The sequence below is a fragment of the Musca domestica genome, unplaced genomic scaffold (assembly GCF_030504385.1).
Source record: "Musca domestica strain aabys unplaced genomic scaffold, Musca_domestica.polishedcontigs.V.1.1 15, whole genome shotgun sequence".
Lineage (NCBI taxonomy): Eukaryota > Metazoa > Arthropoda > Insecta > Diptera > Muscidae > Musca > Musca domestica.
In genome coordinates, this window is record NW_026712207.1 from 3,565,091 (window position 1) to 3,588,388 (window position 23,298).

Sequence of the window (23,298 nt, forward strand, 5' to 3'; positions counted from 1 at the left end):
AAAATCATTAGCAGGAAATTTTTCGGAATTTTTAAGCTGATTTTTTTTCTTTCCTTATTTTTCTCTTTTTTATTATTTTTTTAATATTTTTTTTTTTAATTTATTTATTTATTTTTTTTTTTTTTTTTTTGAATATCAAATCCTTTTTCGTTCGTATTTCCACCATTGAAATCAAAACCAAACCATCGTTTTTTTTTGCACACCACAGCTAAATGTAAGCCAATGAAATTAGAACACCCACCAGTTGGCTGGGGCTATTCGATTCCCATACAGAGCAGAGCAATAATTCTTGGACCCCTTTATAATTTTTCAAAACCCAGCAGTTGGTTGGCATTGCCAAGCAATCAGAATTTATAAAAAAAAAAAAAAACAATTCTCAAAACATCATTGGTTGTTGGGCGGTGATTGCTGCTCTGCAAATGCTGCTGTTGTTAGCAAATTTTTAAATTGCTGGCTTTATTCTTATTCAACGACAACAATAATAACAACAACAACTGCAAAAAATAGATTTCATTGAGAAAGAAAAAAAAAAAAACAACACAGCAGACCCTATGCTTAGGTGGCTGGCTAGCTGTTGGGTTTTTGTACGTCAGTCAGTCATTCGTTCACTTGCTCACTTGCTCACCCATTCGCAATACAACATCCAACCTAAAAGTATAATTCTTTTGTTTTTTTTTTTTTTTATTATTGGCCTTAACGTGGCAATTCGTCTCATTATTGTATCATTTTTCCACCACCTCTTCTTTGTTTTGGTTTTTATTTTTTTTTTACTTTCGAAACTAAATTAAAAAAAAAAAAACAAAAAAAAAATAAAATTCATGCTTAACTTTTGGTTTCACAGCCCATGATTCGGTGAATCATGTGAATCTAGTAATGGCATGGAGTAGTGTGAATTGCAGCATAGCTACGGTGCTAATGCTTCGGCAATTGCATTGGCAACCTAGATTTCATGTTGTTTTTTTTTAGAAAATGAAAAAAAAAAAACACATAAAAAAGCTGCAATTCATTCAAAACTGAATATGAAACCTTTTTTTATTTGGTGGAAAGGTTTCTTTTGCTGGAGATTCAAAGAAAATTGTCGATTTGATGTTGGGGGAAATTCAGTAAAAAAGTGAAATTATCTCTGTTATGGCAACAGGAAGTTGTGGCAAAATAAGCAAAGAAAAAATGGAAAATCTTCAGAAAACTTAAAAAAAAATAATAATTTTCTCTGGTTGGGCGCCATTTTGGAGACGACTGGTTAAAATGCTAAAATGTGAGAAGCTGTCTATTTGACTGGGAACTCCGCTAGATCACCACATTTAAAAAGCCATAAGCTTTTTACTCTTAAAACGGAGGTAAACACATATATGTTCCTCACGTTGGGCGCCATTTTATATAATGCAGTGAAAATGCCAAATTTCAGAAGTTGCTTCTTTGACCAGGAACAGATAAATCCCCACATTGAAAAAGGCACAGCCTTTCCTCCATGAAAATCGAAGAAAATTCAATTTATTGTTTGAAAAAACAATTTCCCCACGTTGGGCGCCATTTAGTTGAAAATGAAGTCAAAATACAAAATTATGAGAATCTAAAGTTAATTTTGTTATTGGAAAACAATGAGAGAGACATCTTCTTTTCCAAAGCCTTCCAATTTACATTGGCTTGACTTTGCCCCACGTTGGGCGCCATTTAGATACGGCAATTAAAATGCCAAATATGAGAAACTGTATATTTTTGTCCAGAGACAGATGAATCCCCACATTGCAAAAGGCATAACTTTTCCACCATGAAAACCGAAGAAAATATGATTTATTGTTTAAAAAAAATCTTCACATTGGGCGCCATTTTTAGACACGGACGTTAAATTACAAAATTATGAGAAGCTACAGCTAATTTTGTTATTGGGAAATGATGAGAAAGACATTTTCTTTTCCAAAGCCTAGCAATTTACATTGGCCCACGTTGGGCACCAGTTTAGGTATGACAATAAAGTTAAAATGCCAAATATAAGATGCAGAACTTATCTCAGTTATGGGAAATGATGAGAAAAATCAGATATTTAAACCAATTAACATTGGATGACATTTGCCCCACGTTGGGCGCCATCTTAGGTGTGACAATAATATACCAAATATAAATAATTTAAACATAACTTCGTGTTTAGGGAACGATGGGACAAACATGGCATTTTCTAAGCCTACCATTTAACATTCGCAGATTTTTGCCCCACGTTGGGCGCCATTTTAGAAACGTCAGTTGTTATTGGGAAGTGATGAGGAAGACATTTTCTTTTCCAAAGCCTAGCAATTAACATTGGGTGACTCTGCCCCACGTTGGGCACCAGTTTAGGTATGACAATAAAGTTAAAATGCCAAATATAAGATGCAGAACTTATCTCAGTTATGGGAAATGATGAGAAAAATCAGATATTTAAACCAATTAACATTGGATGACATTTGCCCCACGTTGGGCGCCATCTTAGGTGTGACAATAATATACCAAATATAAATAATTTAAACATAACTTCGTGTTTAGGGAGCGATGGGACAAACATGGCATTTTCTGAGCCTACCATTTAACATTCGCAGATTTTTGCCCCACGTTGGGCGCCATTTTAGAAACGTCAGTTGTTATTGGGAAGTGATGAGGAAGACATTTTCTTTTCCAAAGCCTAGCAATTAACATTGGGTGACTCTGCCCCACGTTGGGCGCCAGTTTAGGTATGACAATAAAGGTAAAATGCCAAATATAAGATGCAGAACTTATCTCAGTTATAGGAAATGATGAGAAAAATCAGATATTTAAACCAATTAACATTGCATGACATTTGCCCCACGTTGGGCGCCATCTTAGGTGTGACAATAATATACCAAATATAAATAATTTAAACATAACTTCGTGTTTAGGGAGCGATGGGACAAACATGGCATTTTCTGAGCTTACCATTTAACTTTTGCAGATTTTTGCCCCACGTTGGGCGCCATTTTAGATACGGCTGTTTAAATTGTCAAATACAAAAGCTGAATTTGACTTAGTTACCTGTTAGCTTCTACATTAGAATATATTTCGTCTGTTCCAGAACTGGAAAAAAGTAACATTTTTACTACGATAACCGATTTTCCCTTTAGGATATCGAAAAACAAAGTGGCAAAACTTGTAGATTGTTGCAGGTTCTGGAACAGAGCAATTATAAACTGCACGACTTAAAAATTTGGAGATATTTTATCAAATCCGGTGGCAACAACAATGAATACATTTCAATTAACTTTAAATGCAAATATGTTAAATTTTTCCTGTCACAAACGCTCTATCCATAATACGTTGGGCGCCATTCAAGTCGTTGCATCTTGATCTTCTTGATTTCAACTTCGATACCAAGTTGGAAGAATCAATCACTGCTCTCTAGGAACACATTATAACGAAAATGTTCATCTACTGGACCTCAATCAAAGATTCTGCCAAAACGAAGAGAAAATCGGGTCGGTCAAACAGTAAAGAAAGTAGGTTTGAAGATTAATATGATCTTCTGGGAAAAGCTGAGAAAAACGTTATAATTTTATTTAAAATTGGAGATTTTTTGCCACAACGTCGGGCGCCATCTGCTCCCTTGGCAAATAGGAATAAGTAACTGCTTTTAAATAGAAAAAAATTTCGTTAATTTCCGTCAAATAATTGAAAAAAAAACACATGGTATCAAATTGCTCCCCTCCCCTTCCACCCCACCCCTTTTTGGGCTTTCTTGGTTTCCAAAGAAAAATGCTTTCAATTATGACATATCAGGCGAAAAAAAAATAATTTTACGTTTACAATGTAAACGGCTGGTTGGGTGTAGTCGGCTATTAGACTGGCCACATAAAAAGATAAGAGTTTTATGAAATGGTGTTCCCCCCATAGGTTGGAGATAAGTTGCCAACATATTTTTTGTGAGACATAGATAAGTTTTTGAGGTGTTTCCTTCCAGCTACTGCACTTGCAGTCAGGGTGTAGTCGTTTTTTTTTTTGGAGGTAGAGTAAATTGTCTTATCAAGCTTTCACAAACCAAACGATTGTGTGTAGTAACTTTGAAAGGTGTTGAAATAATCATATGAAGGGTCTTATTTGTAAGCTTTTGATATGAAAAGCAAAAACAAAGCAACACAAAACTAAAAATAAAAGTAAATAAATAAATAAAAAAAATAATTAGGTTAATGTACTTTGGAGGTTATGTTTGGTGGGTTTTTGAAGTTTCAAAATAACAAATAAACTGAAGGGAATAGTTTTGAAGAAAAAGCAATGGAATATGGGAAAACATAACTGACCTTTTGTGAATTTGGAAGACACGATTATAATCTGAGACAAAATGTTAGACAGTAAAAATCTCTTGGAGCGGAATCTTGCATAGAAAATTAGAAAGAGAAACATGTGGTAGAATTATGAAGGTAACTTAGTGCAATCATATGTTTAGGAAGGAGTACTTATATCTTATACCTCTGCTACTCTAGCGAACAGTTATTGATAATACAATTCCACATTGAGCCAAAGCCATAAACGTAACTTGGGTACGAGCCATGGCATTGCTTCCAAAATCCGCTAGGCTAGTAAGAAAGTTTCTAAGTCTCCTGACACAAGACTGCATAAGAAAATAACCTGTGCTTGGGTTTCCATTGCCCTTGCAAGGATTATCCTCTTCTTAAAGAGCAATTCCTATGCAATTCCACTTTAAGCTGAAATCCGGACCCCAACTTGGATATAAGCCAAGTAGCTCTCTCTCTACGAGGAGCGATGGAAATAGCACCCTCTCCGATGGCGCCTCTCTGATAAAAAGGACAACCCATTTAGTTTGAATGTAAACTCTTTTGGGCTCCTGGATTTAGATTCCCTTCTTGAAGTTCCTACCATTAAGCCAAAGCCCAGGCCGCAGCGTGGGAATAAGTCACGTCATTACTCATAAAATCTGCCAGAGAAGTCCCTGAGGGCCCTGACGCATTCGCTGCTTGGTGCTACAAGTTGAAGCCACATGCCGCATCAGACTGGACTTTTCACTCAGAACAAAACTTTTGAGCCTAACAAGAGATAAGCGTGGTTTAAACATTGCGAGGGAGCGACAGAAATTGGACCTTCTCTGGCGTAAAGCTGGAAAAGGGCAGCCCTATAAGTTTGAAAGTGTCCCCAACAAAGATTCTAAATATCTATAGGTCTAGGGTAGAATGTTGAGATACCTTTGAATTCTATCTTATACCTCTGCAACTCTAAGAGTTACAGCCTAGACCATTCAGTCACGACGTGATAGGAATGTTTAATCAGCACATTTACATGGATGTAGCTTTCTTACTACGAGGAGTGACAGAGATTATTCTTCCTCTGCTGTAAGGCTGAAAAAGGGCAGCCGATTTAGTTTGAAAGTACCTTCAACAAAGATTCTGAAGTTCCATAATTCCTGGGTAGGATGTAGAGATAGCTTGAGATACGCTGCAGGGGGACGAATGGAAATACCACTCAATCTGCTGTAAAGGCAAAAATAGAGAACCTATTTAGTTTCAAAATATCTCCAGCAAAGGTTTTGAAGTTCCATAATTCCAAGGTAGGATGTTGATATAGCTCTGCTACTCTATGGATTACAGCCAAGGCAATTCAGTCACGATGAAAAGTTAAAGATAGATAAGCCTGGAATATTTCACAACAATTACAGGGACGTAGTTATTTTCCTGCGAAGAGCGATGGATATAACTTTACCTCTTTAGTAAAGCTGAAAAGGACGACGCATTGGCCTAGGACATTGGCCTCCTGAAATATTGTTGGCAATTATTACTTATCACTGATCCATAAGTTGTAAGCCTCGAATCTATTCTGTTCTGAATCTCAGCTCCGACGTATAAATTTATATTAACTTTAAATGCAAATATATTAAATGTTTTTCTTTCACGAATTCTGCTTCTAGAACCTGTAAAAAAATACAGAAATTAATTTCCGGCAATAATAATTATGATGATAATTTCAAGTATTTATTACCTCCCAATTATATCAATCGTTCCATAATCGCCTAATCTCTTTAGAAAGGCAAAGCTGCCTTTGAAATATTAAAAATTTCTAAATGTTATCTTAAAAATGGCATCGACTCTTTTCTACTCTCTCCCTAGGCTATTTCTCCTGAAGTCAAAGATAATTTTCAGAACTGAGGTGGGGGGCATCGATTTTCTGACATTGGTATTGAATTTTTTCATTTACCTCAAAATGGAATCTTCAGTAAAGCTGAAAAGGAAAGTGAAAGTGTCTCCAAGTTTCAAATGTCTATGATTCCCGATTAGAGTTTTTGAGATAGCCCTGAATCCTCCTTAAACCATTCTCTTTCTCGGAACAGCTGCTCAGCAATGTATCCTTACCATGGCAAAGAAGGATTACCACATTTCGACTTTAAATATTAACCATTTCTCTAATTCTCCTCTCTCGACCAAATTTCATATATCTCATCTCCATTAGCTTTAAAATTGAATGGAAAATTAACGCAAGTTCTATTTTCTTTCTTTGAAATCAGAAAATAAAAAAAAAAACGAAACTACTCAGCCAAGAGAACATTTGTTGTGTTAGAACGAACCTTGGCGAAGTCTCGAGAAATAAAACGTTTACAAGGAAAAAACCGGTTGGGCAACAACTTACAGCCTAGACATGCCAACAAATGAGTGAGGCCCAAGTCTTTGAGGTTGGCACAACAAAACAAACGTCAAAAACAAGAATAACCATAGACAATGACAATCTTCAAGCGCTCAATGAACAAGTTGATTTGTAAATCAAAATCCACGGAAAATTTTCCAATGCTCAAAAGTTGAATTTGCAAGAATTTAAAGGGAAAGAAATTTTCCATTTCCCATGCCATCTTCCGATTTTGCTATTTATTTTTTCCCCCAAAAAAAAATCTGCCATGAATCTTTTTATAGACATTGAAATAGGAGCTTGCCACCTTGCTCCTCCTTCCCCCATTTCAACAATGATGACGTCAAAACAATTTACGACTTCTAAACCGGCAAGCAGGCAGGCATTTAGACAACCCACAACACCTACAAGCCAAGCCAAATAAAAAAAATTCCAACCACCCTCTCAGACTTATTGACATAATAATAAAGCGATAGCAGGGGGAAGGGGCACAGGCAAACTTTTTGAAACTACATAAAAAGGACACTTTTTTCTCTCCACTTGTCGTCTTCACATGATTTTTGTGTTTCCTCACCAGCACTTTGGCCATTCATTGAATTTTCAGACAGACCTTTTTTGAGCACGACCCACCATAACATTCACTCTTGAGCACGAACATCTTCGGTAGTCAGGCACAAAAACACATGTACACACACCAAGTGAAATAAACCTGAACCGAAGAGGAAGAGAGACCTAGACGGGCCTCATCAAAACTACACCTCCGCAGCATACCAACATAATTTCTTTGCATTAAAAGAGAAATATAACACTCACACACTCGCCTCCTTTGGGTTACTTCGTTTGTAGGTTGGCAACCGTTATTTATTGAATGAAGGAGAAGACGAAGCAGAAAAGAACCTGACTTGTGTGGGTGTGTTGCCCGTGCATTCACACTTTATTTTTGTAACAACAGTAATCAGAGACTTGAAAAAAATAAAGGAAAACAGCCAGAGAGCGAGAGGATATCCCCATATAAAGGACCACTTATTACAACAATAAGGGGAACAAGCCGGCAAAAAAAATAAGTTGTAGGCTGAAGGCTTTGTTTTTGGTTGGGGGCATTAACTCACATGAATAACAGTAACAACAAAGACAAGAAGCAGAAAAAAATACAAGAAAATACCCATACATTAAACACATCCGTCTGGAGGTTTTAAAGAGGAGAGAGGGAAGAAGCTGCTATATGTGGTTTGAACTTGTAATCTTGCTGGGTTTTTAAATTTTGTGGGCTTAGAACCATAGAAATATTTTCAAAAATGTAAATCTAAGCTTTGACTTAGAAAATTTTAACTTTAAATGCAAATATGTTAAATAAAAGGTTGCCTGTTTGCTCCTACATTCGAATATATTTGTTCTGTTCCAGAACTGCAAGAAAGTAAGATTTTTTACTACGATAACCGATTTTCCCTTCATGATATCGAAAAAAAGTGGCATAACTAGTAGATTCTTGCAGGTTCTGGAACAAAGCATTTATAAACTGCACGACTTAAAAATTTGGAGATGTTTTATCATTCCCTTGATCTCAAGCCCGAGGTACAGCTAAATCCGGTGGCAATGAACAAATGAATGAATACATTTCTATTAACTTTAAATGCAAATATGTTAGATTTTTCTTAACACAAACGCTGATTCCATAATATGTTGGGAGCCATTCAAATTGTTGCACCCTCTTCTTGATTTCAACTTCGATACCAAGTTGGAAGAATCAATCACTGCTCTTTAGGAACACATAACGAAGATATACTTCTATTGGACTTCCATCGCAGATCCTGTCAAGACGAAGAGAAAATCGATTCGGTCAAACAGTAAAGAAAGTAGGTTCCAAGATTAATATGATATTTTCTTCAAGTCGATGAATCCTCGTCTTGATGTTCAGCCCATAATAAGCTGGTAGGAGCAGTCATTGCTGGAGAACTTTCTGCGTCAGATAAAGATCTAAAATATAGTTCCAAGGTTATATTGGTCTATTTCTTGATACATTGAATCCTGTTCTTGATCCGGAAAACACTTGTTGCAGCAGGATCCAACAACGATGGATAAACTTCTATTAACTTTAAATGCAAACATGTTAATTGTTTCCTATCACGAACTCTGCTTCTAGAATTCGTTCAGGTCGTTGAATCCCCTTCCTGATCACAATTTCGATATCAAGTTGGAAGAATCAATCACTGCTCTTTTTGTTCTGAAACCCATTACAGCTACGATGAACAAAAGGGACTGTTCCAAGATCAAGTTGGTCTATTTTTGGTGACATTGAATCCTCTTCTTGATCTCAAGCCAGAAATACAGTTAAATCCGGTTGCAACAATTTCAAATAACTTTAAATGCAAATATATTAAATTTTTCTTATCACGAACTCTTCTTCCAGAATTCGTTGGGCGCCATTCAAGTCGTTGAACTAAATTTCGATATCAAGTTTCAAAATCAATTTGGTCTATGTTTTTGTGACATTGGCTTCCTAAAATATAGCTGGCAGAATCAAGAATAAGTTGGTTAATAAGTTGTTAGCCTTGAATTCTGTTCTGAATCTCAGCTACGACTTATAAGTTTATATTAACTTTAAAAGCAAATATGTTAAATGTTTTCGATTCACGAATTCTGCTCCCAGAACCTGTAATAAATACAGAAATTAATTTCCGGCAATAAAAATTATGACAATTTCAAGTATTTATTACCTCCCAATTATATCAATCATTCCATAATCGCACATTCTCCTTAGAAAGGTAAAGCTGCCTTTGAAATATTAAAAATTTCTAAATGTTATCTTAAAAATGGCATCGACTCTTTTCTACTCTCCCAGGCTATTTCCGCTGAAGTCAATAATAATTTTCAGAACTGCTGAGGGTCGTCGATTTTCTGACATTGGTATTGAATCTTTCCATTTATCTCAAGACGGAAATCTAGTTCGAAGAATCCATCCACTTGAAGTTTCTGGTTCAAAAGTTTTTGGGCGATAGATCCAGTTGTGAAACCATTCCAACTCTTTCCATTCAGAATAGAAATCTATTAACTTCAAATGCAAATATATTAAAATTCCTTTCCTATCACGAACTTGGCTTCTAGAACCTGTAATAAACAAAAAAAAAAATAATTTCCGGTCATAATAATAATTTTAATATTTGTTTTTTACAAAAAAAAACACTTTTTTATTACCGCCGCCAAATTTAAACGAAACGGATGCACGTACACTTAGATATCCATAATTTTGAACAAATATGTGTTGCTTAATGTGACACATTTTGAGGTTATGAATTTCCAATAAGCTTTTCCTTAATTAACCAAGTGTGTATGGCCAATTCAAGACAAAAAAAAGTGAAAAACCCCCACCACCCATCGTAAATTCTTCTTTGGCTTCTGGATATGTTTTTTTAATTCATTCAGTATACAAAGCATGTTCGTAATATATCTATAAAATGTCCGCTGCTTTTGTAGTTGTTTTTTTATGGAACGGAAATCCCAAAAAAAGTCATTGGGCCTTAAACACAGCCACTCACTGAAAATGGACAAATTGTATATAAGTATGTGTATGGATGGGCTACTAATTGCGCGATGAACAAACAACACACTAGCATAGCCAGCTACATAGTTAGCTAGCAAGGTGCATACTTTTTTTGTCGTTTTCCATCCTCATCATCGTCATCACCATATATCTCTCTTTCTGATGTTCATTTGTAAATTCTATTGCTATACTCGTAGTCGACGTCGTCGTCTTTACCGCCGTCGTCATCATTGCCAAATAGAAAAAAAGCACACACACACGCAAATTCCAATAATGACTGGCGTTGGCTCATAAATAATAAAGAATTATTATAAGAGTAGAGAATATGAATTGAATTGTTCGAAACACCACCAATTCATGGTGTATAGAGCGCGATTCGGAAGTTACACATTGAGGAAATTTAGTTTAGACCAACACATAATTCGAAATACTTCACACATCCCATTATTTCCATTAATACAAGTTCTGCTGTGAAGACGGAATTTATCGGTCCACTTCTTCCGGTACCTCCCCCACAAAGGTTCGAATTTTTGAATATTCATGAAGCTCATAAATCGCGAAATTAAAATCAGATTCCATTCAGACTTGGCACATCTAAATATTTCCTTTAACACAAGGTCTATTAGAAATATGGTAGAGATAGGACCATTCCTTCTGGTACCTCCACCACTAGGGCTGGGGATATAAAGCTGACGGCAAGACCGTTTTTTTTATAACTTTAAATGCAAATATGTTAAATTGAGAAAGTTTCCGCCCTGCAACATCAGAGAATCTCAGTATGGCGCCCAACATTTAACTTGAGTTCTTTAACCTTAACAGTGTAAGCTTTAAATGCAAATATGTCAAATAATTGTTGACCCTGAAATTATTGAAATTACTTGATAATAAAACTAGTATTTTGAAATGATTTGTATTGAAATAAGTAGGGTTTGAATGTTTTAAACAATTTTGGCCGATTAAACTACGACGTTAGCCTTTTATTGTGGCTTATTTATTTATTTGGGTGGAAAAGATTGTTAAATGGGTCTTTCATAAAAGAGACAATGAAGGTACGTAAAGAATATCTTTTCCGGATCTTCAAAGACTATGCAATACGGCCTGCTCGACGGGAAAGTCTGAAAAAGTCTTCAAAAGACATCAATCCGGTATCTCAGGGCACTCTTTTTAAAATAACCTATATTTTCAGAATGTTATACCGTATAAGATTATTTATTTTATAACTTTAAATGCAAATATGTTAAATTGGCAAAGCTTCCGCTCTCCAACATCGGGTAATCCTAGTGTGGCGCCCAAATTTAACTTAACTGCTGTAATCTTAACAATTTTAACTTTAAATGCAAATATGTTAAATAATTGTAGATTGTGAAATTACTTGATAATAAAAAGTAGCACTTTGGAAATTATTTTATTGAATGTTTTGTAAAATTTGAAAATTATAAAATTCCAGCGTTAGCCTTTTAGTGAGGCTCTGAAATTTTTTTTGTGGTTTCCCAAATCTTTCCCTTATTTTACATAACTTTAAATGCAAATATGTTAAATTGACAAGGTTCCAATAGATCTCCAACATCTTCCGCCCAAAAATAATGTCATAATATTTTCTCCAAGTGTAATTCTCTGCCAGATTTCCCACCTCTCCTTCAAAATTGTTGTTCTCAAACTATGAGAAAAATATCTCCCATTCAGATGTACGAATATGACGTTATGACCAAATTGAGAAATGAGAAAGTGCGACATTTGCAATGGTGGTAGTAGTGCCGGTGTTGTTTGCTGCTTATGATTGTTGACGGCGACAATAATGGCAATATTTTGCTGCTGCGGACTTTGTTGTTGTTGTTGTGCCTGCCTTGATTTGCTAAACGTTCTTTATGACCGGATATCCGCAACTAGTTGTTTGCCAGTTGTTGTTATTGTTTCTTATTCATTGCGCTTTTTTTCTGCTGGCTGGCAGGCTGACTGGTTTGTTTGTGTTCGTTGATGTTTGTCGGCGGCATGGTTTATGGCAATGAATGGTGGTGTACTGGATGGGTTATTGTAACTACAAGTATGTCTCTCTGCTACATACTTGTAAAAATGTTGGGGAAAGAAGGCGAGGGGGGAATATAGACAGCCATGTGTAGTTATAACCATTTCCGTTTGGAAAGTTATGGTTCGCTTTTTTTTCTTATTTTTCTTGTGCGCTTCTTTTTCTATTTAATGAATAATTATGGGGAGAAAAAAATGGAATTGATAGCAAAAAAGTTCAAAGGAAGTCCAAGTGCTGTCATATATCAGTTTATTAAATATCTACGTGATTTCCATAGAAATCAAAAATTGAAAAATTATTTCCAAAAATTTCTATGAATAAATGTGAACACCCTTTTATACCCTGTCCATTATCAAGTGTAAACCCACCTCCCATGCCATACGAAAAATTCACACTAATTCCATCTAAAATTAAAACTAATAAATCACATTGTTCTCGTTTGTTGGCTGTTCAAAGTAGCTAATTATCGCCCACTGTGGTGTACGTATGCATGCATGCAGGCTGGCTGGCTGGCATGTGAGTATCATCTGTGGTAATAAGGCCATAGTACTTACCAGAAACTGCATGCATTCGAACCGACACACACACACCAGTCTTGTGGCCAAACCAACAACAAATAGAGAATTATTGTCTACCTTTGACATTTGAATGCTATTAAATCCATCCATATACCAATCCATTCAAAATAGCTATCATACATATTTACCTACAATGTATGTACTATATAATGCCGAACCATGTACGACAAAAAAAAAATTGTGCATACGTATGTATTTTGGCCTCTTCTGCGACTACCTACCTGCCTGATATAGTATATATTATCTCATGGTGTGTATAATTGTGCCTTCAAGTATGCAGGCATGTGAGCAAAATGCGAGGAAGAAGCCGATGAAGATAGAAAGAAAACACTTTTGACGACACAGATTTATGTGGATTTATTGTTGTCGGCAAAAAAAAATTCTTCTTCAAAAATCATTATCTACGAGGCTGGATTAATATTCGCGAGGGAAAAAGGTCTGACATAAAAGAGACAACGAAGTTACTCAAAGGATATCCTTTCCAGAACTAGAAAATCTTCCAATATTCGTCTTGAAAGTCTGAAATAGTCTTAAAAAGACATCAATTCGGTACATCAAGGCACTTTTTTTTAAAAAAATTCCGATATTGATTAATTTCAATAACTTTAAATGCAAATATGTTAAATTTACAAAATGTCCGCTGTTCCAAAACAGTAAATCGTAGTGTGGCGCCCAACATTTAACTACTTGAACCTTAACAATTTTAACTTTAAATGCAAATATGTCAAATAATTGTAGATCACCACGTTATTGTTGAAATTACTTGATAGTAATGTATAATGATAAGTATTTTGGTTATAATTTGTAATAATTTGTATTAATTTTTATATAATTTGAATATTTTTCATTCTCTCGTCAAATAAAGACGTTCATCATAATTTTTTATAGATAAACTACGGCAATAACCTTTTTTTGTGGCGTGATTATTTATTTGGGGAGAATAGATTGTTAAAGGGGTGTTTCATAAAAGAGATAACGAAGTTACTCAAAGGATATCTTTCTTTGAACTTCAAGGCCTTTCAATATTCACTACGGCCTACTCGTCTTGAAAGTCTGAAATAGTCTTTAAAAGACATCAATTCGATATCTCAAGCCACTCTTTTTAAAATATCCCATATTTCCAAAAGTCTATCTAGAAATTGAGTTTTTTTATTGAGAGCATATATAAATGGGCTCGGGTGTAGGGAATTTAGCTCGTAAAGCAAATTCATCTTTTTTAAAAGAGGCTGAATATACCCTCTTAATTCTACCGTGTTTGCTTCCTACTTTATTTCAAATTTAACTTTAAATGCAAATATGTTAAACATATCTTTAAAGACCTTTCCTCATATATGGTTTTCAATAATCATACCCATTTCCACGAATACAGGATCTTCTCTTATTTGGTTTTAATTTTTGTTTGATCCATCAACACCATCTATAACAATATGCACTCGTCCTGGCATTGAATAGATCAATTTTTTTGGGTTTTTTTCCAAATTTTTTTCTTGTAATTCTCCTCTCCTGAAACGGCGTTTTCGTATTTTTCTTTGAAGTACTTCCCAAACGTGCTCAATAACATTGAAAACCGGGTTTTGAGGTGGTAGACCATGGTAGAACCGCCAACTTCCTTCAATGTGAACTGTATGTTTGGAATCATTGTCTTGATGGAAAATCCAGTGATTACGAAGATAGAAAATATTAACCGAAGCCTTCAAATTATTTTCAAATATGGGTTTATAGAGATACCGATTCATTATTCCTCGATAAATACTAGATGCTGCAAAGGCACCTCAAACCATCAGCGTCTGTCACTGTATTTGTCTCGGTATAGAATTGATCAAACCTGACTTTCTCTTAACATTGAGCAGTGCTACACCATCATATTTCACTCTCGACACTATATGCTTTCGATCCATGGCTGTGTTCGATTTTCGTCTGATTTTTTTTTATCGAACGAGCTACCAAACAAAACCATATTATAAATATTAAAAAAAAAGATTTTGGACTCGTAAATGCATGTTTATTTATGGGATAGTTAGGCTTAAGCCATTTAACCTATGTTAGTAATATTTTGAAGGAACTTTAAAATCTTCAAAAATATCTGAAAACTACCACTTCAATGAAAACCGTTATATGGGAACTATACGAAGACATGGACCTGGACCTGCATACGAAATTTTTTGTCATAGGCTGTAGCCATTACGAACTTTAAATACGAAATTTGTTACAATTCCGGTGAATAATGTCGCAAAAATAAAATGAAAATACCGAATATCAGGACGAACCTTTATATGGGGGCTATAGGATATGGTGGACCTATATAGACATTTCTCGTCCTGGGGGCAGAGTGCTTAGAAAGAACTTCTTATATGGATTTTTAGACAATTTCATTGAAAAAATATAGCTAAAATCATCAAAATACCGAATATAGGCAGGTAGCGTGATATATAGACAATACTCTTCCAGTGAGTAAAGTACTCAGAAGGAACTCCTTTTGTGGATTTTCAGATATTTCATTGAAAAATTTGGGTACAATCATCAAAATATCGAATATCAGAGGGAATTTGGCGGCTATACAATATAATGCCTATTTTAATTGAAAATAATAACTTTAAATGCAAATAGGTTAAATTTTATTTCAAGACCTAGACTTGACCAATTTTATAACCTTATTTTTCCCACGAAGAGTGTGAAATATCTGATTTCCATAATAACTTTAAATGCAAATATGTTAAATATTTCCGTATTTCCGGAACATGTCATATCCAGCATTTTTTCCTTATTTTTGTCACTCCTCTTCCGGCTTCTGCATTCTCCAGCAACTGTTCTCCGACATCACCTGGAAAACGTCAAAGAAAATAAATCCATTATTAATTACCTTTTGCATACCTCTTCTCGTATCTTCAAAATATTTATAGGCCAAAAGGATACACATAGTATCTTTATTTCTGCCGATGATGTTGTTGTTTTTGGTGTTGTCGTAAAAGACGTACATAAAGTATTTACGTACATGCTGCTGTGCTGCCTACGTCGATCCATACTCCCCAATTCTTAATGCATTCAAATGTTTCGAGTATATTTTTGTATAGATTGCTGTCGTTTTTGGGGTTTTCTTCTTTTTTGGCAAAACACAATGTTTGCTGTTGTTGTTGTTCTATTTGATGGTAATTTGTGTGTCCTCTTGCCTAGTGGAAATCGCATCATCATTGTTGTTATTATTGCTTGTTTTTGCTGAATTTGTGTTAAGTCTAAAATTAGATCTTAAGGAAAATTTTTAAAATTGACAACAAAAATTGGTTAAAAATAGAAACCACAACAACAACAAATGAGATTTTCAAAAAATTTTATAAATTCAAATCACATGTTTGTTTGTTGTGCTGCTTCTACTGCTGCTGACGATGATGCTGATGTCCATACACTACTACTTTGGTGTGCTGATGCCATAGCTATTGCAGTTTGCCTGATGCTTGGCTTGGCTTGCCAAAAATTAACATCGTCAGTGCATTCATAAAAATAATATACACGCGCATTTCGGGCAACAACAATATGGGCTTTGCTTCCCTTTTAATTACTGGCACGAAGGGGGAGGGGGAAATGAATGTGTGACAAAAATGGAGGGGAAGAGGCCACTATGACATACCTGCCAGACATAAGGACAGACTGACAAATAACCCTAGCAGCCAGCCAGCCAGCTTGCTTTACGCTGTGACTTTGGAGAGCAGGCCGATCATGGCAAAATGCAAAAAAAAATTTGTAGATTTTTTAAATTGCCAATTTTTCAGAGACTTTCAGCTAATTACACTGGGCGACAAAAATTACAGGAATGATGAAAGTTAAATTTTAAAGAAAAAATAAATAAAACAACAGTTAGTTGGGCCGGCTCGAACTTTTGGAAGGAATTTGAAAAATTTAAAAAAAAATCCGTTTAAAATTTTAAAAATTAAGGAATATAGCCATTGTATTGAGGTCTATACGAAGACTGAGAACTGCATGGGCAACTTTTCCAAGAAGCCATTACAATATCCAAATTCGAAACTTGAAAAAAAAGTCCGGTGAATAAAGTATACGAAGATCTGGACCTGCATACGCAACTTTTTGTCACAGGCTGCAATACATACTAGGAACTTCAAATACGAAATTTCAAACAACTCCGGCGAATAATGTAGCTAAAATGATCAAAATACCGAATATCGGGAGGTACTTTTATATGAGGGTCATACCAAGACCTGGGCCTGCACGCGCAATTTTCTGTCACAGGCTGTAGTACCTATAAGGAACTTCAAATGCGAAATTTGAAACAACGCCGGTGAATGATGTCGCTATTAACATCAAAATATCGAATATAGGGAGGTACTGGTATATGGGGCCTATGCGAAAACCTGGACCTGCATAGATAATTTTTTGTCATAGGGTATAGCTCCCATTATGAATTTCGAATACGAAATTTGAAATAATTCGGGTGAATATTGCACCGAAAATCGTGAAAATACCGAAAGTTGGGAGGTGCTGATGTATGGGGCCTATTCGAAGACCTGGACCTGCATACGCAATTTTTTGTCACAGGCTGTAGTACCTATTAGGAACTTCAAACACGAAATTTGAAACAATTCGGGTGAATATTGTAATTTAAATCGGTAAAATATCGAATATAGGGAGGTGCCGTTATATGGAGGCTATACGAAAATGTGGGCCTGCACACGCAATTTTTTGTCATAGGCTGTAGTTCCCATTACGAATTCTAAATACGAAATTTTGAAACAACTCCGGTGAATAATGTCCCTAAAATAGTCAAATTATCGAACATAGGGAGGTACTAATAAATGAGGCCTATACGAAGACCTGGACCTGCATAGACAATTCTTTGTCACAGGCTGTAGTACCTATTAGGAACTTCAAATACGAAATTTGAAACAACTCCGGTGAATAATTTCCCTAAAATCATTAAAATACTGAATATTGGGAGGTACCGCTATGTGGAGGCTATACGATATCGTGGACCTATATAGAAATTTCTTTTCCAGGGGGTAAAGTCCTTAGAAAGAACTTCTAGTATGATGTTTTAGACAGTTCCATTGAAAACTGTAGCTAAAATCCTCAAAATACCGAATATAGGGAGGTACCGCGATATAGGAGGGATATACGATATCGTGGACCTATATAGACAATACTCTTCCTGAGGGTAAAGTACTCACAAAGAACTCCTTTTCTGGATTTTCAGATAATTTCATTGACAAAATTGGCTCCAATCATCAAAATACCGAATACGGGGGTGTACCGTTATATGGGACCTATACGATATCGTGGCCCGAAATAGCCCATCTACGAACTTCACCTGCCTGTAGACAAAAGACCGATCTGTGCAGAATGTTAGGTTCCTATCTTTATTCGTTTTGACTCTGGCGGGACTACAACAGATGGCCAGACGGACGCATGTCGGGGCTAAATCTTCTTGGAGTTGTATGCTGCTTTTTTAGTTATTTCGATGACGAACTTAATATACCCTCCATACTTTGTATGGTGGAGGGTATAAAAATTGTTGGAGAACTAATTCCATAATGATTTTCCAATCATCAAAATAACTGGACTTATTATGAAAGAACTCCCCCCTTCCTCTTCGTCTTCTCTTTCCAACTTAATTCCAAAGACCTAGTTTCCAAAAAAAAATCTACTTAAGTAATTTTGTGTGTGTGTCTGTGTGTGCATACGAACATACAACAAAAGGTTCTCGTCTCGAGGTCTTAACACTTAATCCCCGTCGCTCAAATAAGGAAATAATGAGTTTTAATGATACTCTTTAAAAGAAATTAAGAACAGATGGAGAAAACAAAAGCAGCCACAGAGTAGCACACACTCAAACTCCCATTCCCTCATTTACTTGGGAGCAAAAGAGGTTTAAAGAAAACTCCAGCAAGTGTGGAAAACAAATGTTATTTGAAGAGAGACAGAGAACGAGAGGGAGAGACTTTGTGTTCTATGAGGCAAGCAAGCAGCAACAAAACTCATAAACCAAACAAAAGTGATCGACCTCTAAACAAGAGACCCCTAACACATTCACACAAACACACCATACTTCTATTGCTCGTTCTCGCACACACACACACACCGACTAAAAACCAACTCCGTGGGCCTACATTATTACTCCATTCCATCCATCTACTTTATGCTGCTTCTTGTTTTATTTTCAATTTTGTTGGAGCCCACTAAATGTTTACAGCTGTTAGTTTTTGTTGTTGTTGCCCCTACTTCTATCCATAATATTGTTGTTGTTAGTATTTCTTCTTCTTTTTCTATGGCCGCCACATCCGTCTGTTGCTGCTGTCTCTTATACGGGGAATTGCTTGTTCCAATCGTTCATTCTTCTTATTTTTTTTGGACCGTACCCGTACCTCTCCACGGCCACCACATTCCCCATTATCGTTATTATCGAACAGAAAAAAAAGTTGTTATTATTGTAATTTTAATGATGTTTGTCGTCGTTGTTGTTGTTGTAGTTTTACATTTTGTGCGTACAACATCAGGTAGCCCAAAGACAAGCCCTAGTATTTTGTAATTGTAAGGTGTAGATCATGATGAGATGGCGTGTTTGAAGTTTGAAAAAAAAGGAGGGCCGTTGGAGAATTTGTGGGAGAAAAGGTAACTGTTTTGGAATTCAATTAGGCTTGGGGATAGAGAGCCCATTTGCATCCTAAATTCTTAATTGGGACTTAAAACTTTATTGGAAAGAGTCCTAGGGCAATGCTTGTTTAGAACATCCGCATTAGTTGCAATTCTGGGGCCTCGGGCCTCATTATTAAATATTGAACTTGACAGCATGAAAATGCTTCCCTTAGGATGTCTTATATTCACTGGAACATTTATATTCTCAGATAGGAACATCCAACTCCTTAGATCTGTTTATTTTATATAACTTTAAATGCAAATATGCTAAACTTTTGAATGGATTTCAATCACAATTTTATAAATTTCGGAATTTGTAAAACTTTAAATATATAAATATACAAAATCGATTGTAAGGACCCTAATCTCAAAATATATACATTTTGGAATAATTTTTGGTAGTCTCTTTTTGAGCCCATGAAGAGTATACTTTTTCCATCCCCCTATTGCATTTCACTTTTATTTAGAACATCGTACTTTCCATTTTAAGGTAATACAACAAAATATCAGCTACAGCTCATAATGCTAGGGAGTAGCAAAACACATAAACAAGGTATCCCAAGGTGCGATTCAAGAAATTATGACGCAACTTGTGGTCCCTTGAAACAATAGTTTGTGTTAACATTCCGTTATTTAATTTACATTCAACTTTTTCAAAACAAAAAATTTGATCATTTTTTTCCATTCGGTTGGAGCTTTTAATATTGACTCTTCGGAATTCAGTTTCGCCTCTAAATTCCGCCATGGAATTAAGTTGAGTGATGGTTGAGATCTTCCTTGCTTCCATTATACACACCATCGGCAATGTCCGAATGAATTTGCATGGCTGCGAAAAGTATCTCCAACTGTTTTGATACCTTCCACCATAGTATGAAGGGTATATTAAGCTTGTCGTTCCGTTTGTAACACCTCGAAATATACATTTTAGACCCTCCTTGACCAGCATAAAATTCTATGTCGATTTATCGATGCCCGTCCGTCTGTGGAAATGACTCCAGCTTCCGAACGAAGTGTAGTTTATTGATGCAATTTTACTCAGATGTGTCTTTGGTCTGCAGGACTTTTGGAATTAAAAATAGGCTACATAGGTTTACGTTTATGTATAGCCCCCCCTATAACTGTATCTCCCTATTTTCAGTATTTTCATGATTTCAGCGACATTATTCGCCGAAATTTGGAATTTGAAGTTCGAAGTGGAATTTGAAGTTCGAATCTGACAGAAAATTACCTATGCGGGTACAGGCCTTCGTGTAGCCCCCATATAACTGTACCTCCCTATATTCGATATTTTTATGGTTTCAGCAACATTATTCTCCGGAATTGTCTCAAATTTGGGTTTTGAAGTTCGAAATGGAAATTACAGCCTATGGCAGAAAATTGTCAGTGCAGGTCCACGCCTTCGTATAGCCCTCATACAACGGTACCTCCCGATATTCGATATTTTGATGATTTCAGCAACATTATTCACCGGAATTGTTTCAAATTTGGTATTTGAAGTTCGTAATAGATACTAGAGACTAGGACAGAAAATTGTCTGTGCAGATTCACGTCTTAGTATAGCCCCCATATAACGGTACTACCCTACATTCGGTATTTTTTTTGATTACAGAGACATATTCACACATTTTTTTTCAAGTTTCGCATTTGAATGTTGTAATTGCTCATACCAAAAATTTCCTATGCAAATCCACGTCGTCGTATAGACCCTAATATAACGTCGTATAGACCCTAATATAAATTTGACATTTTTAAGATTTTTTTCTTTTTGAAAATTGCCAAATTTGTTCCAAATGGTGGAGGGTACTCAAAGTTCGGCCGGCCTAACTAACAACTTTTTTACTTGTTTTTAATATAATCCTCCTCGAAGTAATATCATGCACTCTATAGCAATGTTATTTGGTATAAAAGATAAAAATATCCTCGTCAAATTTAGTGAAAATCGATTCAGAATTGGATTTGTCTCTAATATTTTAGTTCCCTCTGAAACCAAATTATACCTGCTCTAAAGCCAAATAGGTTGTATGATCTACTTCAATTAAATTCTTTTGTTACGGGAGCTTTATCCATAGTGATGTAGGCTATCATATAATCGACCCCGCCCGACTTTTGACATTTCCTTACTGGTACTGGTAGAATTTTCGTTTTAACAAATCGAAGTTTTTGTTTGTAACTTTAAATGCAAATATGTTAAATTTTTCTCCGCCAAAGGGACTAGCATCAATTCCGATTCCGTCAGAGTAGGATTTTGCAATCACAAAGGTGTTCTCTGAAATATAAAAGTTTAAAAATTTAGCATTCAATTACAAAAATGTGCTGGAAAGCTTACCTTTTATGTGTGATGAGCCGGTTAGCCAAAAGACAATTGTTACGCTCTTTGCTCCTTTATCCATCTTTTCCCAAAAATCTGCAATGAAAGAAAATATTTCGCTCTTTTTTAAGTCTATTCAATTTCAAACCCAAAATTCTAATTTCAATTCCATCAAGCATTTTTCATTTTTTCCAATTAGAATTCTAGTCATATTTTAATCATTAGTTCATATCTTTGCATATTTTTTCATTATTTCTTCAACGTTCTTTTTTTTGCGAAAAAAAAACAACAAAAAACAAATTTAAGGTTACCCAGTGTCACAGTGATCTTCATTCAGAACGAGATCAACACAAGACCGAAATTCAACAACGACGTCGACAACAACAACAACATGCAAGCAATAATAATAATAATAGCGGCGGACGCATAAATTGTTTCAATTATCAATTGAGTGAATGATGAATGACAAGCAGCAAACGAGTTGTTTGGTCGGTTGATGCTGTTGCTGATGATGATGACGACGAAATGGCACAGATACAAAAACAAATGCCAAATATGTGGCTATGCTGAGTAGATGTCGATTACACTAAGCTTTTGATGAGAGAGACAGAGAAGCAGAGAGATATGACCCCCAGGGTCCGTTGTCTGTCTTTGGGACAACAGGGTGATTCAATCACTCGTTTTTTTCATAACTGATTGCAAGAATATTTAGAAAAAGAAATTCATTTTTAATACCCACTTTTTTCATTTGTTAGGTATTTTTGGAATTTTAAACTGAGGCCTCTTCTGTTTACTTGCTTGTGAATAAACTTCCGCTGTTTGGCGATAAGAGCCCCCAGAGTAGGATAGGCTAGGCCAGCTAGTCTGCTGAAAACCCAGGGTTAAGGTTGTTGCTGTTTGCCATTATTTTTCTTTTTTGCTCGTCTTGGCTGTGTGAAAGTGTGATATTACGGCATTTACTCTCTCTTCCTCTCTCTCCCTGTCTCCTCTCTGCAATGCAGATTTGCTCAACTGGATTTTTCCGGTATAGAATTTTTTTCAGTTCTTTTTTTTTTTTGGGTTTATGAGATCAATTGTTGGAAATTTGTTTTATTTGTTTATGGCTGTTGGAAGGCACACAAATAAATTGCTGTGTGTAAACACATGTGTGTTATATCTTCCGGTCCACCACTGGCCCATTCAAAGAGTTTTTGTATTAAGTGGTGTTGGTCGGTCGGTTGGGGCAACAACGGCAGCAGCAGCAATTCATGTTGTGTGTACTAAAATTAAACATGTTTGGAATTCAGACAAACACTCACACACACTCAGATTCTCTTGGGGAAAAAAATAAATAACCACACTGTGGGCCCTAGCGTCAGCAGTAAGAATAACAACAACCAAGCCAGCAAGCATTATGAATAAACCCAAAAAAGAAATAAATAATTAACACAATACGCCCACTTATTGACGTCATATCCGGCACTCAAAATCAAATAAAAAAAAATAGTATACTCATTCATCCACAAACAGTCAGCGGACAGACAGACACACCGCACCACACCACACACACCCATGCTCGTTCGTTCGTACATTTATATCTTTATAGATATAAAATACACCCATG

At 35.7% G+C, this 23,298-nt stretch overlaps 1 protein-coding gene across 2 annotated transcripts in view; it reads left to right on the plus strand.

The window, feature by feature from the left end:
* Positions 1–23,298, plus strand: part of LOC101896292 (protein sprouty) — a 44,600-nt gene that overhangs the window by 8,435 nt on the left and 12,867 nt on the right. The gene's annotated exons all lie outside the window — the stretch shown is intronic.